The following is a 16,810-nucleotide window of genomic DNA, read 5'->3' on the forward strand; positions in this document are numbered from 1 at the left end:
GGACTGCAAAATTATGTGGCAAAACGTGTATAGACAGGGAACAAGGAAGAATTGGGGTTTTAGTTAAAATTATCAGCCACACACACAGCTGTAAAACTCAGTGTTCTGTGAAGCAGTCTTACCTGGGAGGGTTCCTAGATCATGTCCGGAGACCTCTTTGAGTACGTGGGGCATATACTTGCCCATGATCTGGGACTGACTTAAGTTTGGGAGTGGATTGTAGCATTGAGGCCCTGTGGCATCAAGGTGCTTTCTCTCTCTCTTTCTTGCTCATGGAAGAAATAAATACTTCTTTATTTTTTTTTTAAGTCATCAGCTAACGAGCTACCTTATTCAAGCAGGTATTCTAGGGCTTCATTTAGGCATTCACCTAACCTTTTAAAAATCTTGATAAAGTTATGTTGGGGGTTTGGGAACAGTGACGGGAAAGTTGGGGTGGGTGGGGGTAGATAAAGAGGGGGGAAGTAGATATGTATTTAACCTGAACAACATCATTCTATGTTATCGGTGTGTTGTGGGAGGAAAACAAACTAAGTTTGTTAAATGTTGAATGAATCAAAGTTAAGATTAATCTACTGTGATACTCCTCAGTACCTTCAGTATCTTAGTGTGCATTGTGAATATATGCAGGATGTGTTCCATGTTTTCCAAACCAATTTGACCAAAGATTCTTTTTATATAGCCTACCAATTAACATCTCTAAGAAAAAAATGTTGAGATTGGATCAGTAGATGGTGTAGTGATTAAGGCACTAGATCCCACATAACCAAACTTGGTTCAAGTCCCAGACCCAAAGGCTTGAAAATCATGCCAGGGGCATGTGCATTCATGTCCTAAATCCCAAGAGGAGACTGGAGGAGAAGGGATTGTAGCAGGGCCATCCCCCCTGGGGATTTCTCACTTATCCTCTATCTCTCTCTGGTGAGTGCACGTACCCTGGGGCAAAACCCTAAAAAACAAAAACAGAAGTTCAGGATTGAGGGTGTTGGATGGTGGCATGGCAGTAAAACACAAAGCTTTACAAGACTAACCCACACAGGAAGGAGGGTTCTCAGTTTGTGGCTAGAGACCCCTCGAAGAACACCAGGCATGTATGTGTCCATGATTAGAGGCTGGGTGATGTTGTGGTGAATTGTGGTATTTAGACCCTGTTGGAATTGCTGTCTCTCTCTCTCGTTCATGGAAGATATAAAAATGTTCAGGGAAACCCCAGTTTTGGAAACATTGAAATAGATATTTTTGGGGATGATTTTTTAATACCAGTGTCACACAGGATGAACTCTGGGAATTATTAAGGTAAGGGAGGGCTTTTGTTGTGGTAGTGTTGGTGTGTTCTATCCCTACTTGAACTAGACCCAGATTCATGACCCAGAAAGAAAACAGACAGCAGACCTATTTTCCTGGCATTTGTCTGCTGTCAGCTGATAACATATTACTGCTGTTGGGCCTTACCACCAGGCTCTGCCTCCCAGATGCCACAACTAGGCCAGAGGCTAAAGGGTGTGTGTCTCCTGGAGAGAACTCTGCATGAGCCTTGTGAAAGGTATTTGTTTCTTAGATATTCTTATCATTGCCCAATGAGTATCATTATAGCTATCATTATGTGCTTAAGATTCCTGCAAGAATTTCCTCAGGTAACTACCATCATCTTAATAGTAATAAAATTGCAAGAAGAAAGGTAGTTCATTGGAAAGAACTTTGTCACACACTTAAGGAGCCTGTGCTTGAGTATAGTCAACCTCATGAAGGAAAAGCAATGATTCTTCTCTATTTGGTAAGTGAGACCACAGAATTTCTATTTGTCATCTTTGTTAATCTCATTCAAAGCCCTGTATATATATGAGAATATAAACATGAAAAAGAATGGAGTCTGGAACTCAGACTTATCACAGAAGTGGTCTGATTTTTCTATGAGGGGTTGTGTTGGCTGTGCAGATTCATTCTTGGCAGAATGGTGAGTGAGCTTTTCTGTCCCGTGCTCTGCCTTATGTGCATTCTGACTTACCCTGACCCTTGCCTGGGACTTCTGTCCAGTCAGGACCAAAAGGTGATGACACCACTTTGGCTCCTTTCTGCTTTCCACCTGGGAGGCTGGAGGACTGCACCCTTAGAGCTCGTTCTGCCCATTCCCCTTCCTTTGAAATATGGCACCATTGATCTCTGATGTGGACCCTGCTGTCCCAATACACCAGCCACCTAGCCTTCTAGGAGTTCTGTCAGAGAGTGGGATAGGGATCTGGAACAAAATATTAAGTCATCAGGAAAGTCATGATGTACTTTTCTATGCAAAAATGTGTCATGACTTTCTTCATGACCCAGTACATCAGATATGGGACTCTTATTCCAGAGGCTCAACAAATACAATTGCAGCTGTTTTAGCAGAGCTAGAAATGACTCCATCCATCATTTATCTCTTTCAGTGATCTATATTTCTGCTGTGGACACAGAACTGGGTATCACAGCCACTGCATGCATGATGGCGTATAAACTAGTGCTGGTGCTCCCTGGAACTTTGTATTCATTTACATATACACATTTCTCAGGTGCATAAAGTTATGCGTGTGTTTGTGTTGTTAGCGATTTGAAATTTAATGTGAACACTCACAGTTTTTTCTTACTCCTCAATTTTCTTGTCTCCTGCACTAGTTCATGCTATATCTCAGAAGCAATCTTGGTCTCTTTTCTTGATGCTGTGGGCTCCTGACTTTCTGCTTTAATGAAGAAAGGGGGTGCTCAGAAGCCCAAGTGGAGGAGGGTACCTTGCCTGAGGTAACTTAATGAGCTAGCTGAGGCTCTGTAGGTCAGGTTCAAGATTCTCTGCCCCACAGGCTCAACATTTCCCTTTCCTGTTTCTCCTTCCCCAAGGCTTAGCAGCCTGTCTCTGCTAGGAAAGCTTACTGATGAGGTGTCCAGGGCATCCCTACCTTTGCCCTGTGCTCAGATTTCTGAGAGCCAGAATTCCATGAGGGACTGTCCAATGATGATTTCCATTTACCAATTAGAACTCTCAAAATTTGAGAAGGACACCCCCCCCCCAGGAAGGTTAGTCAAAGAACTGTGAATTGAATAACTAGAGGACAACACTTTAATTAGTTCTCATCAGAGTGTCCCTCAAGGGAATCTGGTTCTCTCCTTCCCCTGCTCCATCCTGTTCCCCTCATGTCATGACCTGAGTGAAAGAGGAGTTCAGTTCCCACAGGTGCACAGCCCCACTCTCCTAAATGAAAGAGAAGAGGAAAGTGATGAGAGCCGATCTCCTCGCTCCCGAAAACAGGAAGCCAGTGGGATAGATTGACTTGATAGGAGCTCTCAGACTGCAGCTCTGCTCACTCCAGGACTCTTATCACTGCCAGGCATCAGCGCTCTGCAGAGCTCATGAATAATACATTTCCCAGTGATTTCCTTCCTTATTTGCTAGCCCCAGGCAATATTGATTGAAAAAAAAAAAAAGTCTACATAGCTGAGCTGAGTTGTGGTAACATTTATTTTAAATGATTTGGAGACAGAATATATATATATACACATATATATATATATATATAATCTTTTGTACGTGTGTTGGTGTCTGTTGTCTGTGAGTAATGACATGTGTTTAAGGAGTCACTGCGTTTATTCAGTAATGTTTTCTTAAATCAAAGGTGGATTCAGATTGGAGCCCTGGGTTAGGTTGAGATAGCTGTATGGGGTGGTGGATCAGGAAGAAGAGACAGATAAACTGGGAGGAGGTAGAGATAGACTGGGAGGAGGTGGACTGAGAGGAAGAGGACTGGAGGAGGACTGAGAGGAGGAAGACTGGGAGGAGGCAGAGGTGAATTGGAAACTGGTCACAGGAACAAATGCAGCAGAACTAGTGAAGACTCAGAAAAGGTCTTGGAAATGAAACCTGGACATTGTGGCCACCTTAAAGAAGGCAACTGGTCAGCATGGGGGGAGAGTTGCTAGTCACGAAATGGAGGCAGTGTGTTTGGAGTCATTGTTTTCTCACAAGTTTAGGATTGATGGAGTGGTGAGACAGCTAAAACTAATGCTAGTTGAGAAAAATCAAAGGAAAAATTTGGGGGGACCTGTAGACTTTGGGGACAGTTCATATAATATGCTATATGTGAAAGTATCTTCAAAACCAGGAGCCATGTGGATGAAAAAGGTTTTGATCCTGATTATCAGCTGGTAGGAGTGTTGGAATCAGTGGATAAGGAAGACTTGAACCATGTCTGGCCAATAGTAAGGTGCCCTCCACCCCTCTGAATCTCTGCTATATCTTGGATTCTTTCTAGAACCTCAGTTAAGGTGACTTTCCTCCTCTTCCACTTATACAACCACAGGAGATGGAGACTTGAGCTTGAGTGTTGGGGAGAGAGGAGTGAGGAGGATGATTGAGGAGCTGCCTCCTTCTCCCCCTTCTCCCCGACTTCCATTTCCCCACTTCTCCTTCTCCTCCTCTTCTTCATCCTGTTAGCCTCCTTCAACACCAAGCAGGCATCTGGCACTTGCTGAATTTTTCTTGAGCTTTGAGAGTGAAGGACCAGGGTGGTGAGGGGAAGACTAAGTGGAACTAGTGAATGTTTGGAGAATAAAGTTTCTCCAAACAGGCTCTTTTCTTGGAATCCCTGAAAGCCGCGTGGCAATTTAAGTTGGAGGCCACAACAGCCTGTCACATTGGGCACATGCTTCTAGTTCGCCTGAGGTGGTAGATAGGTAAGCAGGGGTGGGGGCAGCAGGTCTGCCATTATCACAGTAATTCCAGGTATGTGCTTCTCTTTGGCAGTTCTTGAGAATCATAAGTGAAGTGAACAAAGCTCTGAGCCAGGAGTTTTCTGCAGGTGAGGGAGGGTACCAGCTACTCACCAGCATATAGCCAGACACCTGGCAGGAGCAATAGCAAAACATAGGCATCCACGGGAACTCCTGGCACCTTCGTCACACTTGACCTGTTCTTGCTCCAAGCTCAGCCTCATGGCACCAACACTGGTGTTCTTTTAGTCCCTTTGCAAGAGCATTGTACACATGTTGTCACATTTGCCCCTTGCTAATGGAGCCTGGTGCAGCCAGGAGCTTTCCTATCCACAGGAGTGGGTATGTTTGCCGCCTTTCTCTCATCTCTGTTTTTGGTACTCCTTTTCACCAGCCTATCAACACTGTCCCAGACCCACTTGCTATGGTTTGAATGTATCCCCCAAAGTTTTTGTGTTGGAAATCAACCCCCCAGTGTTGAGAGGTGAGACCTTTAAGAGGTGAGACCTTTAAGAGGTGTCTGACTTCATGAATGGGTCAGTGAGGTTATGGCAGAAGTGGGTCAGTTATTGCAGGAGTGAGATCCTGATAGAAGGTCTGAGTTTGACCCTTTCCTTTCCCTTTCTCCCTCTCTTACATGCATGTTTTCTTGTCTTTCCCCTTCCGCCATGGGATGATGCAGCAAAAAGGCCCTCACCAGAAGCCAGCCTTTGACATTAGATTTCCCAGCCCCCGGAAACTGAGAAGTAAATTAATTTTCTTTCTAAATTACCCAGCCCTGAATATGCTGTTACAGAGATACAAAATGGATTGACATCCCTGCTCCCTTCAGTGTTCTTGGAGTGCTCACCTCACTGGCTAGGGGCCTTTGCCTATGCTGTTATCTGTCAGGAGTGCCTTCCCTCCCGTGTTTATAGACCTTTAAGAGGGCTCTGACTTCATGAATGGGTCAGTGAGGTTATGGCAGAAGTGGGTCAGTTATTGCAGGAGTGAGATCCTGATAGAAGGTCTGAGTTTGACCCTTTCCTTTCCCTTTCTCCCTCTCTTACATGCATGTTTTCTTGTCTTTCCCCTTCCGCCATGGGATGATGCAGCAAAAAGGCCCTCACCAGAAGCCAGCCTTTGACATTAGATTTCCCAGCCCCCGGAAACTGAGAAGTAAATTAATTTTCTTTCTAAATTACCCAGCCCTGAATATGCTGTTACAGAGATACAAAATGGATTGACATCCCTGCTCCCTTCAGTGTTCTTGGAGTGCTCACCTCACTGGCTAGGGGCCTTTGCCTATGCTGTTATCTGTCAGGAGTGCCTTCCCTCCCGTGTTTATTCTCAGGAGTCGGGGGAATACCACTTCCATGGGGCAGGGCAGCCTTCCTGACTTCCCCCCACCCCATCATGGGCTCTCAGGGTGAGCTGCTTATCTTGTCACAGTCCCAGTTTCCTGTTCTTTGGATGACTGTGTGGGTTACTGTGATTGTCTTCCCACATAGACTGTAGGCTCATGGAGGTAGAGCCAGGTCTGCTTCTGCTCACTGTTATGTCCCTAGTGTGTTTTGCTTTGTACCTGGCATGGAGGAAAGGATCAGTTTTTGTTTTTGTTCAATGAGTAAAGGAGGAATGAATGAAGAAATGCCAAAGTTCCTTTCGGTTCTGTTTGGAAGGGAATTTGCTGGGCTTATTTACTCTGAGATGCTAGGGGACCCAATGTATTCTCCCACTTGTGAATTTGCTCAAGAGAGAAACCTAAATAAGGCAACAGTTAACCCACAGAAATGCTGGTATTGTTCCAGGTATTGGACGCAGATGATATTATAGATCCAGCAGCAGTGCTAATTGGTTTTCTCAAATATTTTCTTTTAGACAACCCCCTACTTGGCCTAAAGGCTGAAGTTGCCCTTGATCACTCTTGCCAGGGACACTGTGGAGTCACCAGTAGTAAATCTTACCCACTTGTGTTTTTTGGTACTCAAGTGGTCTTGGAGACCTCAGTACTCTGTGTTTTGGACTTCTAGTTTCCACTGTTTGCTGGGTAGCAAATGGAACTGAGTTTTCATGCTCCTGCCCCCACCTTGTTGGGTAGAAAGCTTGAATCTGGGACTCCTCTGAGTGTGTTGGAGCCTTTTCTTTTGCTCACCTAAAGGGAAGAGGCTGGAAGGGAAGGGTTATTTCCTCTGCAGGGCATGGAGAGCTGAAGCCCACACCAGCCGTCTCTCGTTTATTTGAAATTGTTCTGTGGTGGAAGGTGCTCCAATCGATCATTCCTCTGCAGATGTCAATTGGAGAAACCTGAGTTCTGTATTTATAAAGCCAGAAAAATGGGGGCTTGTCCCCTACCTCCCAGGTGTGCATTTATGCACTGATGAATGACCCCAAAGTGGGTTTGTTATAGAAAAAGTCCGTGCCAAAGGCAGAAAGCTTGCATCTGGAAACACAGTCTGACAATTAGGCCTCTGAGCCGAGGCCAACGCTCAGGCTCCGCCATTTCCTGGCTTCGACTATCACATCCTTAATCCTGGGGTGAACCCCAGAGTTTGGGAATTTGGATTTTCACTGTTATCATGGTGCTACCCCACCCCCAGTTTGCTTTTTTCTTTGTTTGCTTTTAGTGCTGAGGGTGGAGTTTTAAAAATCTTGCAAGCTAATAAAAATTAGTGCAGGAGAACAAAACTTTAACCCCAATTCTGTTCCTAGAGGAAAGTCATGAGGAATAAGGGGTTAATGTTCAGGAGACTCTGAAGTATTTAGATGGGGGAGTTCCCCACAGACTTGGGGCCTGCTGATTGAGTGGGGAATTCCCAGGAGCCCTGGTACCCCAGCGCCCCAGTTCCACCTTGGGGAGCACACAGCCCACCCCAACTCTTGTCTCCACCCTTTCTTTCCCCTCCAAACCAGCCTCTCCTTTCTTGCCCTCTAAACAATGGCATCCTTTGTTTTAAAAAGGAGGGTGAGATAATCACGCTTTCAAAGGGACATTTGCAAAAAAGAACAGGAGTGAAAAATTAGAACCTGCTAGGCCAAAAACGGTATGTCCTTCTTGGGCTCTTGTGAATCTCTCTCATTTCACAGTGTCCCCTGTGAGGTCTGAGTGGAGTTAGGTCTGACAGATTGGTACCTTGTGTTTTCCACACTGTGGAAAAAAATAGCTGTTGTGAAAGGGTTAAAAATGAGCTCTCTTGGTCAAGAGTCCCAAGCGACAGACAGGCACGTTCAGTTTCAGTGGGGAAGAAAGACAAGTGTTTGCTTAGTAACTGGATATGGTTCGGGCTGGGTTTTGGCCTCCCGTCCCTCCACAGGTTGAGCAGTTGGGGATGGTCCAGGTCTTGTGGTTGTTTGGAGGTGGAATCAAGGCAAGCAGGCCTGAAAGACGAGGTTTGGGGAGGTGGTACATACCCCTCCTTTACACAGAAGGAGACTGAAGCCCAGGGAGGAAAGGAACTTGATCTGGGTCATCCTAGTTAGTGGAATAGCAAAGACAAGGGTAGGGCAGTCCAGCTTCCAGTCATGGGGTCTTTCAGGAAAGCACAGGATTGTATTAGAACATGGATTCAAGTCACGTGGGGTTTGGTGCTGTTAAAGCTACTTCTTAGATAGCTTACCTCCTGCAAATTAATTTACCTCTCTATCCAGATTCCTCATCTGTGAAGTGGGGTTCAAAAATACCTCTTTGGCTGGGTTTTTGTATGAAATGGGACTGTACATATGAAGACCAGAGTTTCATGCACTCAAAAAAATGTTCATTCTTGGGCTTCTTTTAGGCTTCTCCCAGGCTTGGGACCATTGAAAAACTGAACAACCTCTTCCGAAGCAGTAGGATGTAATAAAGCCTTTAAGAACCAGATATCCCCCGTGAAGGACCACATAACTTCAGCTCAGCCTCATAGCCAAGGAACCCCATATTGAAGGGATAGGCAAATGGGATGGGGAGAATAAAAGAGACTTTTCTGAGCAAAGGGGAATTCAGCCAGGAGAAGCACTGAGTTAAAGGGTTAACGGTCGCCTGAGCAGATCTGTGAAGTTAGCAGACCTGGAGATTAGAAGGTGGGAGGAAATAATACCCTTCTTGTCTTGGCCTGCAGTGGTGAAAGCAACAGCTGGTGGGCATATGCAGACTGTTAAGGGCACACTCCACCAGACAGAAGGAAATCCTGCCCAATGCTGGCAGGGCCATGGCTGCCTCTAGGGGCCAGGTGGTCTGGGGGTCTTGGCGAATCAGAGCCACCACTGCCAGGGCTCCAGCCTAAGTCCCCCTCAGCTGCCCTAGAAGGGCCTCCTTCCCCAGTCTATGCCCCTAAGGCCCTTCCCCTTCCCAGGAGGTGTCGGATCCAGTGATGCTATCAACAGAAATGCCGAGGAAGCTGGGCGTTTATTTTGTATCAACTTCAAAATGCCTATGAATATCCCTCTCTGGCTGAGCCCAGATGCGCCTTTGGCCCACTCTGCAGCCCGGAATCCATCTCCCCAGCCAGACTGGACAGTAAGCAGCTTTCTTCTTTCCCCTGCAGTTCTTCCTTGGTTTTTCCTCTACCCGCCAAAAGGACCAAACTCCTGATAAAAGCCAGGGCCGCCCCGTCCCCTCTTCCACCCTCAGCCTCTGAGCCGTGGACCATATGACTGCCCGTCCCCTCTTGTACCCTCAGCCTCTGAGCCGTGGACCATATGACAAGATGGTCAGCATTAGCGTCTGCTAATTAATCCAAAAGGCTGCTCCCCGTTGGCCCATAGAGTTTTACAAACCTGAATTAAACGAAGTGTTTATGTGACAGATATGTGGGAGGGATTTCAGATATAATCACCATCAATCTGGCTGCAGCCAAAATAAATTCTGTGAAAAGTAAAACAAACTATTGCACAGACAAAGTAGGCCTTAGGGGTCTCCAGCAATAATCTGTGTTTTCTTATTTAGCCGCGTCTAATATTTCTGCTCTTTTCAATGTAGATAGGATCTCAGTGCACCGGGCACTCTTGCTGCAGCTGACAGGGGTGGACACACGCTCCCTCCTGCTGAGTGCTGGGAGAGGGGAAGGGATGTTGCATATTTATGTTTAAATGCTTAGTTCAAATAAACCAGTTCTGCCTGGGCAGGGAGGGTGGTGATGGGGGGAAAGGGGGAGAAGCCCAGCTGTAAGGCCATGATGCAGCCTCCTTCCTTCCAACCTGCTGGGTTTGGGCCATGGTTGGGCAGGGAGGAAGAAGCCAGAGACCTAATCTTTGCAGAGGGCCTGGTGGAGCCCAGTGAGCACCTACTCAGTGTGCACACAAGACACGTGTTGCAGGCTTGCCCAGCGAGTGTGCTCTTTCAGTTATTTCAGCACTCCTGTGGGGAATGAGTAAGGAAACTGTAGCTTTAAAACGGTGAGGTTGGGGTTTGACCCCCAACTCTGAAAGCCCCTACAACCTCTCTCTGTAGTGTTTTGCTAAATGAAGAGGAACTGGTCATTCCTCTTAGGGAAGAAGCCTTTTGATTCCTGGGGTGTCTGAGCCCAGCTGCCCTGCTCTGTGTCCCTCTCTGTCCCCTCATCTGGGTTGCCCCATGTCGCCCTCACTTGGCTCTCCCTCTTCAGCTCTTTTGGTCCTCAGTTCCCAGGCCGGGCTTGGGATGAGGTCAGAGGTGCAAAATGTCTCCAGACAAGTCCTACTCAGCAGCTCGTTCCACCCTCTGATAACTGAGTGAGGCACTAGCCTGGTTCCTGAGCTCCAGCTCCTCTCCCTGCTGGATCCTGCCATGGTAACCAGCCAAGGACCTCAGCTGCCAATGGCAGAGACTCCAGCTTGCTCCATGTAGATGTCTGGGTGCTAGAAGCCAGCTTCTACCTTGCCCATACCTAGATGTGAATCCTTGGTGAGGTTCCATGACTTCTGGGAACCTTCCTCCATCCCCACCTCACAGCTCAGTGCTTGCTTGCCCTTGGTCTAGAAGAAGTCATGCCTATGGTCTCTGTGCCTGTCCATCAGACACCTCCTGAGTTTCCATCCCAATCCCAGTGCTGCCCCATAAGTGGGTCCAGTGTCACATCCTGACCCTAGAATTGCTCTGTGTAGCAATATTGGTAATAGTTTTTTTTTTTTTAATTTTTATTTTTTTAATGATTCTGACACAGGAGAGCCCCTCTGAATGCCTACCATGAGGGAAGAGCCTTCCTGAGCTTTTTACTTGCCCCTCTACCTCTGTTTACAAGAACTATATCTAGAGTGAAAGGGCCTACACCTGGTGGGAGAAGATTCTAGTTTGGTGACAATGCTACAGCTGCTGCTTCTTCCCTCAAAGCGTAATAGTTCCTGCTCAGCAACAACCCTATAGCACCAAGAGAGTCGATTATATCACAGCTTAGCATATATACACCTGGAGAGACTGGGAAGAAAGCCTCTCTATGAAAAATATGTTGTAATTTTGCAAACCTATTCATTCATTCATTCATTTGTTCAACAATATTAATTGAGAGTCTACTCTGTGGCAGACACTATTCTAGGTCCTTGGGATACATCAAATAAATTAAGAATCCCTACCCTCATAGAGCTTATAGTCTATTAAGTATAGATAGGTGATAAATAATAATAGTAAAAAGTAAGAAATGTATAAAGAAGGCAAAAAATGCCATAATAAAACAGAGCAGGGGAAGAGTGGTGGAAAATCCTAGAATGGGAGGTAGGTTACATGTTCAAAGAGGGTGTTTGGGCCAGGCCTTATAGAGAAGATGATGTTAACCTAGATTTGAGGGGGAAAGGAAGTTAGCCATGAGGGTATCTGGGGAAATGTGTTCCAGGCAGGAGGAACGGCCAATGTTAAGGTCCTGAGGCGAAAGTACATCTGGCATATTTAAGAAACAACAAAAAATCCAGCATAGCCAAAGTAACATGAGCACTGGGGGGAGCAGAAGAAGGTGAGGTTAAAGAGATAACCAAGGCCAGATCATACAGGGTCTTGCAGGAATTGTAAGAGCTTTAACTTTCCTCTTTTCCTTCTTGAGTAAATTAGTAGAGGCTATTGCCTCATTAGTCAAGCTAGAGTTCAAGTGATTTGACAGACATTTCTTAAATTTGTATGCCAAGCCCCAAGGACACATAATTTAGTCTGTTTTTCTGTTTCTATAACTGAATACCATGGACTAGGTCATTTATAAAGAATAAGGGTTTATTCAGCTTATGATACTAGAGATCTAAGATTGAGGGGCCATATCTGGTGAAGACCTTCTTGGAGGGAACTCTCTGCAGAGTCCTCAGGTGGTGCAGGGCATCATTTAGTGAAAAGGAAAGAGAGTGTCTGTGTGTCTCTCTCTTGTTCAGTCATGGGGGCCCCACCATGATGACCTTATCTAACTCCAATTACCTCCCAAAGGTCCCTCCTCTAAATACCATAGTTGATTAAGTTTCCACCCTCTTACTACCATCACAATAGCAACCAACTTCAACACATGAGTTTGGGGGGGGAAACATTCAGACCATAGCAACACATTAATAAGTAAAATAGTCTCTGCCCTCACAAAGTTCATGTTTGGATCCAAGGGTTTATGGAAGCACATGCAGAGAAAAGAGCACTGGACTAGGATTTAGGAGATCTGAATTCTAGTCCTGCCTTTCCTTTTTACCTTGGGCATTCATCAGATCTCATCTTCCTGTCACTAGAGATAATTACTATGCCCTGGTCACCATCAACTCCTAGGTGCTATGATGATTGAATGAAGTAAGAAATTTTCTTTGAAAATTAAAGAGCCCTTTGTAAATATAGGAGAGGATTAGGAAATCCAGTTAACATGGCCTCTGTCCTATAACCCTTCTCTGGAGCCTGGTAGACTCAGTACGTGTTGTCATTTTTGCAATGCCCACTGCTCTCCCCATGACCTCATTGGCACTCACTTTGCCTGGTGAGAACTAGTGGCTGCCATTCTTTCAAGTGAATGCAAATCTCCAGCATGAAAAACACATATGGGAGTGTCTGCTATGCAAAGGAAGTTTACCCATTTCTTCTATTTCGTGCTTTCCTGATCAGATAAAACTGCATTTGGTGCTAACTTTTAAGTCAAGTATGCAAGACCCCAACCAACAATAACAAAGACAGGCCCAAAGGTTGCTGAGCCCTGTGAGCTTTTAAAATGCATTCAGACAGTGTGAGGATATTAATAGGGAGACACATATCTCATTTCAGGCTACAAAGCCAATCCCACAGTGGGGCATAGAAAAGCTGGACGCTTCAAGGTTAGCTTAAACTGAACAAAGGAACTCGGTTGGAACACAGACATGCCTGAGACTGTGTCCCGAATGGTGAGCTTCCAGCTCTAATGGTGCAGTCTGTCAACTCAGCTCTGTTTTGAATGGAACTGGACACTCAGTGATGGCCAAAACCAGCAGTTGACTAAAATAATTAAGTTACATGTAGACAGTGATAGAGGTGGAGAAAGATAGAACTGGATGGGCCCTCTAGAAATCATCTTAAAAACTCTTCCTTTATTTTATGGGTGAGGACACCAAGGCCCGCAAGTCACATTGTGATTTTGTGATAATGATGAGACTTAAGTTTAAGTGTATTGGTTCCTACTCCGGTGCCATTTTCACCATGGGTATACTTACTTCCTCTGGAGTCTCAGCATTCTAAGTGTCCTTAGCTATGCCTTTTTTTTTTTTTTTTTTTTTTGGAGAGGTTTTCGCTATAGGGCACGTGTGCTCGCCAGAAAGACAGAGAGAGACAGACAGACAGAAAGCGAGAAATCACCCCCCAGAGGGAATGGTCACGCCACAATCCCTTCCTCCTCCATTCTCCTCTTGGGATCTTGGGCACGCACGCACACGCACCCGGCATGAGTTTTAAGCCTCCGGGTCCGGGACGCGAACCGCGGTCGACTACATGGGAGTCTAGCAACATAGCCATTACGCTAACTGCTGGTTCCCAGCTATTCCTTTTGTATGACAGTGCCCTCTGGATCCAGGACTAGCAGAATAGAACTTGGAGATTTCTTTCTTTTTTTTAGAGAGGTTTTTGCTATAGGGCGTGTGTGTTCACCGCCTCAATTTGGGCTACTAGAGGCAGAGTAGAGTCCTATTTTTCTCTATTTTCATAGTGCTTAGCACCATGTCAAGAACATAGAAAATGCTCAATAAATGCTTGTTGGATAAATAATTGGGTACAGTCTATGTGGTTATGTCTATGACATCATTCGTGTCATTTTTTCCCAGTAAATTTCAGAGGACAAGCAGTCTGTCAACTCTTCCTCTGAAGCCCACATTTGAATTGTCTTGTGGTTTCAAAAATTCCTGAGGTCTTGTTTTAGTTTAAAAAACAAAAGAAAGTTGTTCTGGAACTTTAACCAGTAGAACTATAATACAATGTGAAAACAAGTAAAACTCAACTGGTAGTAAATCTTTCCATTGGAGGTGTGGTCCCAGTTACTCTGTTATTGACATGGTTTCAAGAACACAGTCTGGGGCTAGGTTCTATTTGAGGAGTACTTTTTAAATAAAGATTTCCCTCCTCCCAATGAGATCATGTGGTGTGATCTCACCCCATACACACCCCCTAGAAGGAGACAAATAAGCATAAGGGGGCAAGTCGGAGTAGGGTTGGGGTTGTAATTTTCTGAAAGAAATGAGTTTTGAGCCATTGCTTCCACTTTCTGCTGTTAACTTAATTTCTGTGCACAATATCCTAAAACTGATACCCAGGACACTGTTTACCTGCCAGTTTGGGTTTAGGATGAGAGTACCAAGGGAAAAATATTATATCCCTATTATATTCTTAATTTTCTATTTCCAGTTGCATTCTTTTTTCTTAATATTTATTTATTTATTCCATGACTGTGCACATGCATGAGAGAGAGAGAGAGAGAGAGAGAAGAGAGATACAGTCCCTTCAACAGGAACTTGATGCAGCACCCTACCTCCAGCTTCAGCTAGCCCTATTCATGGACATGCATGTACCCAGGATACTCATGGAGGTCATGAAACACGAACTCAGAACCTTCCCATGTGGTCAGCCTCTCAGAGCTTCACATTTTACTGCTGTGCCACTGTTCAGTACTCCCCAATTATAGTCTTAAACACAACAAAGCACAGTCTCTTCAAGGGATTGCAGGGTTAAAATTTAATCACTGACCTCTTACTGATGTCACAGGTGAAGATAGTCTAACAAATTATTACATTTGACAATATTTAGATATTGGCTAAGATAGTGATATAAATATTTATGTTTATGAAGATATTATGTGTGTAGTTATATTAATAATTGAACAATTTAAATTAGGAATGGATAATCAGAAGTATCAGATACTCCATCTGTTTTATGTTGTGATTTTGGGAACAATGGACACACACAATATGACTTGTCAGATGGGCTGAGGTAAGGGATTGTGGTAAATGGTCTACAAAGATGGCCACCAGCTATTCTTTGTCTCTCTGATGTTCATGTTGGGTCTTCAACATTAAGAAGTGGAATCTATTTCTCTTCTTCTTGAACCTGGCTTGCCTTGCTTTGGCCAAGAGAATTCCTCTTAGAGTCCCTTAGGAGGACAGCTTGTCCCTGACAGCTTCCACTCTCACTCTCTGAGTCTTGAGCCACCATCTAAGGAAGTCTGACTGCCTTGCTGGGGAAGGGGATTGGTTGACCTATCGTGCCATTCCAGCCTCCTCAGCCAAGGCACCAGACATGGGAGTGTGGAGCCATCTTGAATCCTCCAGTCCCAATTGTGATTCCTTACTTAACTCTTGGGAAAGAGATGAGCCATCTCTTGTAGATCCTGTCCAAATTGCACCCTCATGAGCAAATGGTGGTTATTTTAAGCCATTACAACTTAGAATGCCTTGTTACACAGCAGTGTATACCTGAAACAAGGAATAGTACTGTTCTATCACTAGGCATGGTCTTCTCTTTAGATTGAGACAGGTTGAAGAAAAACTTTGAGTGCTTCTCTCATACCATTGCTCATGGAAGACACTGCTAGTTGTTGTTCACAGCTCTTTTTCCCATTCAGCCCACCACATAAAACTCACCACAGGACTGGGGCTAGCAGATGGCATAGGGGTTACGTTGCTAGACTCCCACATAGTTGGCCGCAGTTCGAGTCCTGGACACGGTAGCTTGAAACTCACGCTGAGTGTGTGTGCATGCCCAAAATCCCAGGAGTAGACTGGAGAAAGGATTGCATCTTGGTCACACCAGTGTGGGTGATTTCTCACTTTCCTTCTCACTGCCTCTGTTTCCCCACCACTCCGTCACCCCCCAGCACATGTGCCCTAAGGCAAAAACCTCTTTAAAAAAATCTCTAACAAAAAACAAAAACAAAACCATAAAAGCTCAGACACCTGCTAAGCCATTGATGTAGGTCTTCACTACTCTAGGATTAATCATCATATTTCCAGGGTGTTTTTCAATGAAAGAAAGGGGGGATGGTGCCTCATAATCCATTATCAATCCCTAGAATCATGAAATGTAACAGATGTTAGATTATGTAGCCCAGTGGTTCTGAATTGTTGGCTGCAGATCAGAATGACCTGGGCTGCTTTAAAAATTGAACTCATATCTGTGCCTCACATGGAAATTTAGAGTCCTGGGTCTCAGTGTTTTAGAATATTCCATATTACTTAGTCGTGAAAACATTGGTCTTCACAAGGTGGGGCCTGAAGGCAGGATCACAGCCTTCAGATCACAGCTGAGCCCTGCTGATACCAGCTTGACTGAGGAGCTATTTCGAAGGTTCTTAGGAATCAGAGACAGACCATGCAAGTACTCTGAACACCAGAAGGGAGAGGGTGTTTCAAAAGGGAAAGCAAGCATTCAGGTGAGGGAGAGGTGAGAACAGATACCTAAGAGAGGCAGCTTTTAGGTCAGGAGATAAACATCCTTTCCTTCTGTCTGGAAAAGCCAGCAGCTGATCCCTGAGCCCAGTTTTCTATATATGGCTCCAGATGTGAGTGGAAGTTATGCTCCCTGTTTTGAGGTTTTTCCTGTGGAGAGTTTCTTAACCTCAGACCTGACTGTCAAAAAGAACTGAGACAAAGTAGAAGTGCATGAGAGATGTGTTTGACACAATAGGGTCAGGAAGGTTCAAGACATCTTCCCTCTTGGCAAGTTTGGCAGGAACGCCAACACACAATA

General features: G+C 45.1%; 1 pseudogene; it reads left to right on the forward strand.

The window, feature by feature from the left end:
- Positions 1 to 16,810, forward strand: part of LOC102482306 (keratin, type II cytoskeletal 8-like) — a 34,148-nt pseudogene that overhangs the window by 2,354 nt on the left and 14,984 nt on the right.

This window comes from Tupaia chinensis, unplaced genomic scaffold, assembly GCF_000334495.1.
Source record: "Tupaia chinensis unplaced genomic scaffold, TupChi_1.0 Scaffold000661_1, whole genome shotgun sequence".
Classification (NCBI taxonomy): domain Eukaryota; kingdom Metazoa; phylum Chordata; class Mammalia; order Scandentia; family Tupaiidae; genus Tupaia; species Tupaia belangeri.